This window comes from Ovis canadensis, chromosome 1 (genome assembly GCF_042477335.2).
Source record: "Ovis canadensis isolate MfBH-ARS-UI-01 breed Bighorn chromosome 1, ARS-UI_OviCan_v2, whole genome shotgun sequence".
Lineage (NCBI taxonomy): Eukaryota > Metazoa > Chordata > Mammalia > Artiodactyla > Bovidae > Ovis > Ovis canadensis.
The window spans coordinates 216056482-216067865 of NC_091245.1; the positions used below are offsets into that span (position 1 = coordinate 216056482).

General features: G+C 41.2%; 1 protein-coding gene across 3 annotated transcripts in view; it reads right to left on the bottom strand.

The window, feature by feature from the left end:
• NAALADL2 (N-acetylated alpha-linked acidic dipeptidase like 2) overlaps positions 1-11044 on the bottom strand; it is a 1648032-nt gene extending 1636988 nt beyond the window's left edge. Inside the window, exon 1 of one of the 3 annotated variants that reach the window (XM_069559730.1) lies at positions 10691-11044. The gene's annotated coding sequence lies outside the window, so the exon portion shown is untranslated. The remainder of the gene's footprint in view (positions 1-10690) is intronic. The other 2 variants (XM_069559739.1, XM_069559749.1) reach the window with 2 other exon arrangements.
• Between the last annotated feature and the right edge of the window lie 340 nt (positions 11045-11384).

Sequence of the window (11384 nt, forward strand, 5' to 3'; positions counted from 1 at the left end):
AGAGTGTCCATATGTGTGCAAAGATGAGAGCACAGAAGGATTACTTATATCACAAAGTATGTTTGGGATAACAGATAGGACATGAGGATGGAGTCTTTAATGGATCCCGGATTATACCAGGCTTAGTTCACTAGGATAAGAAGTTTAGCTTCACCCCAAAGGCAGCTGGAATCAAGACTGCTGGGGAAAATATCAAGAACCTCAGATATGTAGATGACATCACCCTTACTGCAGAAAGTGAGGAGGAACTAAAGAACCTCTTGATGAAGTGAAAAAGGAGAGTGAAAAAGCTGGCTTAAAACTCAACATTCAAAAAAACGAATATCACGGCACCCAGTCCCATCACTTCATGGCAAATAACAGAAACAATGACAGACTTTATTTTCCTGGGCTCCAAAATCACTGAAGATGATGACTGCTGCCATGAAATTAAAAGACACTTGCTCCTTGGAAGAAAAGTTATGACCAAACTAGACTGCATATTTAAAAGCAGAGACATTATTTTGTCAACAAAGGTCCATCTAGTCAAAGCTATGGTTTTTCCAGTGGTCATGTATGGATGTGAGAGTTGGACTATAAAGAAAGATGAGTACTGAAAAATTGATGCTTTTGAACTCTGGTGCTGGAGAAGACTCTTAAGCATCCCTTGGACAGCAAGGAGATCCAACGAGTCCATCCTAAAGGAAATCGGTCTTGAATATTCACTGAAGGACTGACGCTGAATCTGAAACTCCAATTCTTTGGCCATCTGATGTAAAGAACTGACTCATTTGAAAAGACCTTGATTCTGGGAAAGACTGAAGGCAGGAGGAGAAGGGGGCAACAGAAGATGAGATGGCTATATGGCATCACCAACTCAATGGAGATGAGATTGAGTGAACTCCAGGAGTTGGTGATAGACAGGGAGGCCTGGTGTGCTGCAGCCCATGGGGTAGCAAAGAGTTGGACAAGACTGAGTGACTGAACTGAACTGATAAGGACTACAAACAGATCCAACTAATCCATCCTAAAGGAAATCAGTGCTGAATATTCACTGAGGGACTGATGCTAAAGATGAAACTCCAATACTTCCATCTGATGCAAAGAACTGACTCACTGAAAAAGACCCTGATGCTGGGAAAGATTGAAGGCAGGAGGAGAAGGAGACGACAGAGGATGAGATAGTTGGATGGCATCACCAACTCAATGGACATGAGTTTGAGTAAGCTCCAGGAGTTGGTGATGGACAGGGAAGCCTGGCATGCTGCAGTCCATGGGGTCACAAAGAGTAGGACATGACTGAGTGACTGAACAGAACTGACTGATAAGAGGGATCTTTGTGGTGATAATTAGTTCTATATCTTGATTGTGGTGTTAACTGCATGAGTCTACATATGAGACAAAATGACAGAATTATATACACAAGTTGTACCAATGTCCACTTTCTGGTTTTTACCAGGAAACCAAGGGTCTCTAATGGGGGTTAATTAGATGACTGGGTTATCTTAGGGAAAATTCTTAGAAGAGGAATAACTCTTTGTGGCCCCATGGACGGCAGCACACCAGGCCTTGTAAGGCTGTAGTCCACTGAGTCACAAAGAGTTGTACACAACTGAGCGACTGAACTGAACTGAATTGGAGCCTTCCAACACAGCTCAGGGTACCCCAGTTGGAGAATCATCATTTAATTTTACAGCTCTAAGTTGGTGATTTACAGATCATTTAGTCTGGCCTATTCTGGGGTAGACAGGAGACCCTTGGTGATTAGGTTATCTTCGGGAAAATTCTTAGAAGAGAGATAACTGCTAACCTTCTATGATTTCAGCTGTGATCTACTAGAAAAAGGCTTATCCTAGGAGCCATATACCTCCTGTAGACAGAGCCTCCCTGGGAAATATCACTCACATACTACCTCATCTCAACAAGAAGCAGTAAAGATTTGAGGCATTTTCACAAACACACACACACAAGAATAGGCTTCCTGCATAATTAGCAGCTGTTCTGCTTGAAAATACCTGCTTTTCAAAGTTTTCTGGGAATTTAGCAAGACTAAATTTAGGAAAAGGGTCAAAGACTACAAGTCATTCCCAATCAGATTCACATCACTAAAGGTCAGATAAAGGATGCTATTATCACACAAATGTAATTTAAAAATCAAACTGACTTCTATAACCAGCAATTTAAAAAAAAAAACAGTGGTACAGTGCACCACCAACCAGAAGGTGTTTACTTTGGTTTGAGCATTCTCTGAGAGTTCTGAAGCCTAGCAGGGAACACATGTTCAGGTTTGGTTCAGAAAAGCTGAATGGCCCCCTCTGGAAGCTGACTACGCTGTGAGTGCTTCTTAGAACTAGGAGATACCCCAAGATATCAAATCACTGAGTAGTCTGTTAAGCTGAAAATAAAAATTTTACATTTTTACTATTTACAGAGAGAGTATGATTTGTTTTTTTCTGCTTTGTGTTTGATTTTTTCTTCAGTAAGTGTAAAAAGATAAGGAGACCCAAAATATATTTAGGAATATACTGAGATCATTTTATTACCAATGATAATTGGACTCAATACACAAACGTAAGAGAGCACAGGCTATGCAGAGTTATAAACTTACCAACAGATAAGGCTAGACCAATATAACAAAGCCCAAAACTGAAGAAGTTCATGAATAATTTTCTATGTGAAAGCTGTAAATAAGCAAAAACCCATTTGTAATGTAGAAAGCATTCATATATGATGTGTAAAATGGAAAAGTTAAAGAGTATAGAATTTTCATCATCTGTTTCTAAAGGATTCATAACTTTTTCTAAAGTTTTTCATGACTGAACATACACGACATAAAATATCTGTAATAAACTCCTAGCCAAACTTTGGTAATTAATACTGAGAGCAAATTCCCATTATGAGTAAAACCCAACATTTAAAAAATTGAAACCACATTTATAAGCAAGTAGTTGGGGAAAATTATGCTGAGCTGAAGATACAAGGTTTCTATGAAAGATAAATCATCTTTCTTATCTGAACTACTCAGATCAAAATGTCAAAACAATTAAATTACAATTTTGTCTAACATCAATATCCCATGCAACAATGCAAAACAGACAACCCTAATATCAAGCATACTATTTACTTTTAACTGGCAAACAAATTGAGCAATGAATCAAATGTTGCTAAAGAAAACATGAGGCACACTGCCAGATCAGAGAGGTCAAGGAATTCATCAAGATTCACTTTCTATACAACTGTATGTTTTTGGCTAAGGGAGAAAAAAGTCATCCATTCTCTTATACAAATATGAAAATACACTAACATAGAATAGATAATTTAACTGGTTCCACATCAAATGTGGGGCTTCACAGTGGTAAAGAATGGTGCAGTGGAAAAGAATCTACCTGCCAATGCAGGAGACACAGGAGATTTGGATTCGATTCCTAGGCAGTGAAGATGTCCTAGAGTAGGAAATGGCCACCCACTCAAGTATTCTTGTCTGGAAAATTCCATGGACAGAGGAGCCTGGTGGGCTATAGTTCACGGGGTCACAGCACGACTGAGCATCTGAGCATGGCTGCATGCACATCGAATGTGACTAGAAATCACACATAAATGAACCACATTGATTTTACAGTTTTATGTGGATGCTTCTATTTTTGTGTATACATATCTGTGTATATGTGTTTGCATAGGTGGAGAGAAAAAAAAAAGGAGAGCTTAAATTTTTATCTTTACAGAGCCTAGTTCTTCCACATTGCTATCATATCTATTTTTTTGAATATGCAATGTAAAAAGTTACACCATTATATTTTTGTGCTGTTAAGAAGCCCTCTAATGATCTTAAACTACCTGCTCATTTTTCAGTTAAAACAAATCAAAGGCCAGGGAAGATAAGGACATAAAATCAAGCTGGGAACAGAACTGGGTCTGGAATTCTGGGCCCCTGACTCCTATTCTTTTGTACCAATCAAGTCATATACTAAAAGCGTGGACTCCTGAAAACTGGTAAATATTGTCAGAAGAAACAATTATAGGCTCCTGTTGGTATATCACTTTATATTTACTTGCTTTTTAAGGAAAGCGTTCTGCTTTCAGAAATCTACTAATGCTTCATGAGAAAATTATGATGTACTAGAATTTTCTAACCACGCATATTTGGATTTCACACACCATTCATCCCTAAAGTCCATTCAGGATTAGTCAGTGTCTTAAAGCCTTTACATCTATAATCATAATACAGAATTTTACCTAAGTGCAAATCATTGATTTATTTTCATTCTCTAATTGGCTAAAATTTTTCATATATATTTTTCTATGTATCTAAAAGAAATGCAGCATTATAATTAAGGATATGGATGCTGTAACAGGACTGCTTGGCTCCACTGTAAACCACTATGTAACCTTGGGCAAGTGAACCTACCCACCTTAGGCCTTAGTTTCATTTGTAGAAATGACAGAACCCACCTCATAGGGTTTTGGGAATGATTAAATGAGTAAATACAAACCAAACAACAGTCCTGGCTCTTAGTAAATGCTAAAAAAGTAATAGCTATTATTACTAATTTTTACTCAGCTAATAGAGTAACATACTGGAGCTAAAGTATTATCAGAGATCATGTAGAACAGGAATCAGCAAGCATTTTCTAAAGGCCCACAAAGTAAATATTTTAGGCTTCTTTAGTCATACCATCTCTGCCTCAACCACAAAACTCTATAACCTATGACAAATGCAGGCACAGACAATAAACTGGTGGATATAGTTGCGTTCCAATAAGACTTTACTATTCACAAAAACAGGGAGAAGGCTGCCTTTGACTCAAGGGCCAGTGTTTGCAGCCTCCTGATGTAGAATAACAGCCACACTCTACTGAGAAAGTGAAAAGCAGACAGGTCAACTGAGCAACAGAAAATCAGTTTAGCAAGCCACTGGCAGGTATAGAACTAGAAGCAAGAACTCTACAGTTTACTCAGCTCAATGTTTTTCCTACCTATCCACAAAGGAGAACCTCCAGGAAATGCATCTATCCCAATCTACAAACAGAAGCTTACTCTCAAACAACATACAAGATTGGCAGAAAACAGACATATTTTGAAAACTGATGAGTACGCTGGAGTTCATTATTCTATTCTAATTTTGAGTGTCCAATAATTTCCACAGTGAATTTTTTAAAAACTCAACACACTCAGTTCTCTTCATATGGCATTTATCAATTCTCTCCAAATATTTGTATACATTCTTTTCTTCCTTACTAGAAATTTTAATTTGAAAGCAGGGATCATGTCATTTGCATCTTGGTATCACTATCTTTTACCAAGACCTCACACAGTAAAAGACACAGGTCTTTTACCAAGACCTCACACAGTAAAAGACACAGGTCTTTTACCAAGACCTCAGTCATGTCCGACTCTTTGTGACCCCATGAATCACAGCACACCAGGCCTCCCTGTCCACCACCATCTCCCAGAGTTCACTCAGACTCACATTAATCAAGTCGGTGATGCCATCCAGCCATCTCATCCTCTGTCGTCCCCTTTTCCTCCTGCCCCCAATCCCTCCCAGCATCAGAGTCTTTTCCAATGAGTCAACTCTTTGCATGAGGTGGCCAAAGTATTGGAGTTTCAGCTTCAGCATCATTCCTTCCAAAGAACACCCAGGGCTAATCTCCTTTAGAATGGACTGGTTGGATCTCCTTGCAGTCCAAAGGACTCTCAAGAGTCTTCTCCAACACCACAGTTCAAAAGCATCAATTCTTCAGTGCGCAGCTTTCTTCACAGTCCAACTCTCACATCCATACATGACCACTGGAAAAACCATAGCCTTGACTAGACGGACCTTTGCTGGCAAAGTAATGTCTCTGCTTTTTAATATGCTTTAATAAATAAATAATCCCTAAGTAACTGAAGGAAAGCCATCTCAAACAAGGTACTATTTCTAACTGCAAAATTCTCTCCATCTTGTCCAATAGCTCAGTATCCATGAGCAATGCTATCAAAATGCTCTTTCCTTACATTCAGTATGTTGCCAATCCAGTCATTTTCAAAATTCAACTGAAATCTATTCCCAGCAAACATCTCTTTCTAGGTCTAATACCATCTCTCCATAAAGTGATTAATCACCAGCAACAACATTGCTCTCTATTAGATCACACTTTGTACTTAAAAATAAACTGTTTGATATGATAGTTATATTCTTAGAGCATTACTGCAGTTAGCCAGCAGCACTGGAGGTTAAGATTCAGTATTTTTACTCTCATCATAGTCTTCCTCAGATTTCATGATATAATCTTGCTTATCTTATTTCTTCCTTCACCTCTACCATTTTATAATCTCAACTTCCTTTCCAAGGCTTCTCCCAAGCAGAACTCAAGGTAGAAATTCTCCCTTTTCTTTCTTCAACAAAACACAACAAAGTTCTTTGCTTTGAGAAATTCTTAGAATCTCAAAGTATTTTCTCATCAAAAATTTGGTCATTTCCCTGACCAAATGCAGAAAAACAGATAATGTTTACTACAAATTTCTTATGCACTGTCTGCCACTCATCACAGTAAGAAGAAAAGGAATCCAACAAGAAAATCTACCCCCCAACACACACACACACACACACACACACACACACCTGCATCTGTGTTTACAGTTTTCCTTCTTTGTGTGTGTGCTCAGTGGTGTCCAACTCTCCACAACCCCATGGACTGTACCCCACCAGGTTCTTCTGTCCATGGAATTTTCCAGGCAAGAATGCTGGCACAGGATTTCCTACTCCAGGGGATCTTCCTAACCCAGGGATCAAACTCATGTCTCTTAGGCCTCCTGTCTCTTAGGCCGATTCTTTACTATTGTGCCACCTGGGAAGTCCCTTCCTTCTCTCTTATCACTATAGGTAAATAGCCCATAATCCTAGAAACAGATAACCTCTCCTGTTCCAGCCTCTCAAACATACTTAAGAATACTGCTCCCCTCTCTCTCCTGCATCAACAATTTTCCATCTTTATTGGCTACTTCTCTTAAGCATAACAATATATTAATACTATTGTTCTGTACATCTTTAAAACTTTTTATATCATATAGCCCTCCAACTAATGATCCATTTCTCTTCCTTCGTTTTCAATAAAAATCTTCAAGGGATATATACATCACTCTCTTTAACATCTCTTCTTCTACTCCTTTGTCAAACATTCCAAACAAGCCTCATCACCTATCACTCCATGGAAACTGGTATCATCAAGGTCATCAATGATTTCCTTCGCTAAATCAATTCTCAATCCTCATCTTTGACAATCCCCTTACTTCTTCAAACATTTCCTTCATTTGGCTTCTAAATACACTCCATGATCCGAGAGTATCTCCTGCTCTTCCTCTTACCTAGCATGGAGCTCTTTTTCAGACACTTCTGCTGGTAGCTCCTCATGTCCTACTGTTGGAGGCCCCCAAGACTCAGTCCCTGGTCCTTTCCAGTTTTCTAATCTCATATATTTTTGATGAAGTTACTCTATCTCTTTGCTTTTAAAATCAGTTGTGTAATGAACAATCCTAAATTGTTGGGTTTATGGTTTAGGATTGGATGAAGGATGCTGAAGAATCCTAAATGCATATTGTTAGTCTGTTCTTAGGGCTTCCCTGGTGGTTCAGATGGTAAGGAATCTGCCCACAATGTGGGAAACCCAAGTTCAATCCCTGGGTTGGGAAGATATCTTGGAGAAGAGAATGGCTACCTACTCCAGTATTCTTCAGACTAAATGCTTGACATACCCACTTGGATATTTAAAATGCATCTAACCCTTAACAAGCCCAATTCCAAATTATTAATCTTCACCATCATGTCTTTCTCCTACTATCTTCCCCATGTCAGTAAATGGAAGTTCTACATTTTTGGTGACTTAGGTGATTAAGTTCTCCCTAATTTCTTTTGCTGGCACACTCCACATCTAACCTGTCAGCAAATCCTGTGTAATATACTATCAAAGTACATCTAGAATATGAACTTTTCACCATCACTTTTCATACCAGCCTAGTATAAGCCACAATCTTCATCACATGGATTATCATAATCACCCACAACTGGTACCCTGACTTCTGCCCTTGCTTTCCTTTAATCTGTTCTCAAAACAATAGCAAGAGTAATGAAATTAAACAGTTCTCTTAGTACTGATCAAAACGCTCCAAAGGCTTCCCGTATCACTTCAGGGAAAAGACAAAGTCATTATAATAGCTGACTAGTACTACCCATCCTCTAACTTTAAGACCACATTTCCTACTGTCCTCCTTTCTCTATGCCACTCCACCATGCTGGCTTCTTTGCTGAGACCTGAACACACCAAGATGCTGGACCTCTGCATTTTTCACTCTCTATGCCTGAAAAACTCATGCCCCAAATATCACATGGCTCACTCCCTCGTCTGCTTCAAGTTCTACTGAAGAATGTCTCTTACTCCAGGGGCTTTCCCTTGGGCTATTTTAAATGCTATTTTAAACTGCTAAACACATGCACACACACTTTTCCTTGCTTTAGGTTTTCCATAGCACTTTGTACAGGTATACCTCGTTTTACTGTCCTTCCTTTATTGCACTTCACAAGGAGTGCATTTTTAAAAAACTGAAGGTTTGCAGCAACCCTGCATTGTCAGATGATGTTTAGCATTTTTTAGCAATAGGGCATTTTTTAATTAAAGTTCATACTTTTTAAAGATAGAGTGCTACTGCACACTTACTAGACTACTGCACAGCATTACATAACTTTTATATGCACTGGAAAACAAAAAATTTTCTGTGATTTCCTTCATTGCAATATTCTCTTCATTGTGATGGTCTGGAATTAAACCTGCAGTATCTCCAAAGAACTCCTATACAGTATCATATTTTTCTGTGTATTATACATAATGTGTCCCTCCACAAGAATGTATATTCCAAGAAAACAGTACTTTATTCCACTGCCAAAAACAATGCTGGGCATATAATAAACATTTGTTGATTAAATGAATAAACAAATGGTGCTCTGTCAATCTGATGCTGCTTTTTGTAAGCTATAATTTTATCATTTCACTCTTGTTGGTCCTATAGTAGTATACAAAACTCTTTGTATGGTACCAGGAGTTCTTTAGATCACCCTTGTGAAGAGGAATTACTTCTACATTCCCCAGAAGTCCTGAGATCAGAAGTTACTGCCAATTGCAAAGAAGAAAAATCTGAGTAGTTTGAGCTGAAAATATTGTTGAAAGATCCCATCTTTCTATTAAGAATTCTTAGAAGGAAAAATAAATAAAATGGGGGAAATCTAACTCAAACATCAAAGCCTAGTTTAAAACCCAACCCTTTCATTAATCCCTTCCTTCCTCATTCACTTTGTCACTAACCTATAGTAGTGCTCACCATGGTCCCTTCTCCTGGATATGTAATCTCTGGGGGACAGGAACTGGATCTTTCTCTCCTGTCACCAGCTATCCATGACTGACATTCAGAGAACTATTACTGGGTTGAATTAAATGGAGTGAATACTACAGGAACTCCTGATATAACTGCTTATTTGTCAAGGTGTTACCCACCAACTCCAGTACTCTTGCCTGGAAAATCCCATGGATGGAGGAGCCTGGTAGGCTGCAGTCCATGGGGTCACCAAGAGTCGGACACGACTGAGCGACTTCACTTTCACTTTCATGCACTGGAGAAGGAAATGGCAACCCACTTCAGTGTTCTTGCCTGGAGAATCTCAGGGACGGGGGAGCCTGGTGGGCTGCCGTCTATGGGGTCGCACAGAGTCGGACACGACTGAAGCGACTTAGCAGCAGCAGACCACCGAAAGAAGCAACACCACCATCTAGATTACTAAGGGTCAGTTTCAAACAAACTCATCTCCTTTGTTCTGCATGGCCAACTGAGGCAATAGGACACAGCCCAATAACTTAATCACACGTACAAGTCCAGCCAGGATCCATTAGTCTGCTTCTCAAATGCACAAGCCATGGTAAGCAAAGCCTTGCTAAGAACAATGGAAAAGAAAAGGATACTGTGTCTGTACTTGTTCTTCTAACAGTGCGGGGCAAAATAAGACACCACAGGATGAGATACCCAATAAAGAAGAAAATAATAATAGTAGTAGGAAGTATGCAAAAGAAGAAAAGACAGGAGAAGGACTAGAGGATGAAGAGGATAGAAGAATGAGACCATGGGGGTACTGTGGTGTAAGAACCAGACACTAGGGTAGAAACCTTCAACATTCTCTCAACTTCCTCCAGAAAGCCCTGGTGCGCGTCCTCCGGAGCGGCATTCAACGGTACCCCTCCGGCAAGCCTTCCCTAAAGCAGGCAGCGCAGCGCCGCCGTCTCTACCTGCGTCCCGCTAGGATGCCCCGGGGGGCCGGGCGTGCGTGCGTGTGTGAACGTGTCAGAAACGCGTGATCCGAGCTGCGGGGCTCCAGGAGGTGGGCGGGGGCCTCGAGGCGGGGCCCAGGGCTGCTCCGAGGCGTGTGCCCGAGGGCGGCCAAAGCCAGGTGCCCCACCGGGCGCCCCTCCAAGGCGCTCTCACCCAGCCGCCGCCCGAGCGCCCCTCTGGCCCGGGACTTGACGCCCCATCGGCGAGCCAGGACCCACGCAGGAGTGCGGCCCGTGCCTCAGCTGCGCCGGTCCGGGCGGGAGGGGAGTAAGGGAAAGGTCCGGACGGCTGGGCCGAGGCCGCGCCTTCTCAGAGCGCCGAGCTGCTTGGGGCAAAACTTTGGAAACCGAAGGACTCGGATTACCTGAGCGGCGCGGGCGCGGACTCGTCTGCGGTACGGCTGCCGGGCGCGGGCCGGGTTTTCAGCAGCCGTAAAGCGGGAGGAGCGCTCGAGCCCTCGCCCCCGAGCGGTGGCCCCGGCGCCTCCGCCGCGAGCGTCAGCCGCTTGGCAAGGAACGAGCTGGGCTGAGTCATAATAAAAGACACGTTTGCCGAGCGAAGTGGGAAGGGGGCCTTGAGTAGCTGTGTTAAACGGCGACAGGCTCAAGAAGAGAGCTTTTTTTTTTCTTTTTAATGGGCTGAACTGGAAAACTTGTCCCATGGTGGGAAAGAGATGAGATTCTTTTATAATTTGCACATCCTATACAAATATGTATCTAATAAAGCTTTTTAAAGATTATTCTTATAAGTGCATTGCCTCCGGAGCCAAGTAGCTAGCTGGGTTGAGCGCTGAGCCTTGTCCCTTCCAGCTTTTAGGGCTTTATTCTGCAAGTTCCTCCAGTCCGCGCCTTAGTTTCTTTCATTTGTTGAGCAGGATAATGAGGGCACCTCCCTCAAGAGAGAATACTGGGAGGGTACTTGACGTGGAGCTTGCAGTTTGCACTTGCTAAAGCTTGATTATTATGCTTTAAAAATTAAAGGGGGGATAAGTGAAAAGAGATCTTAGCTGAACAGCTTTGAAAGGAAGACAAAAAAAATTTTTCAAGAAGTATAAATGA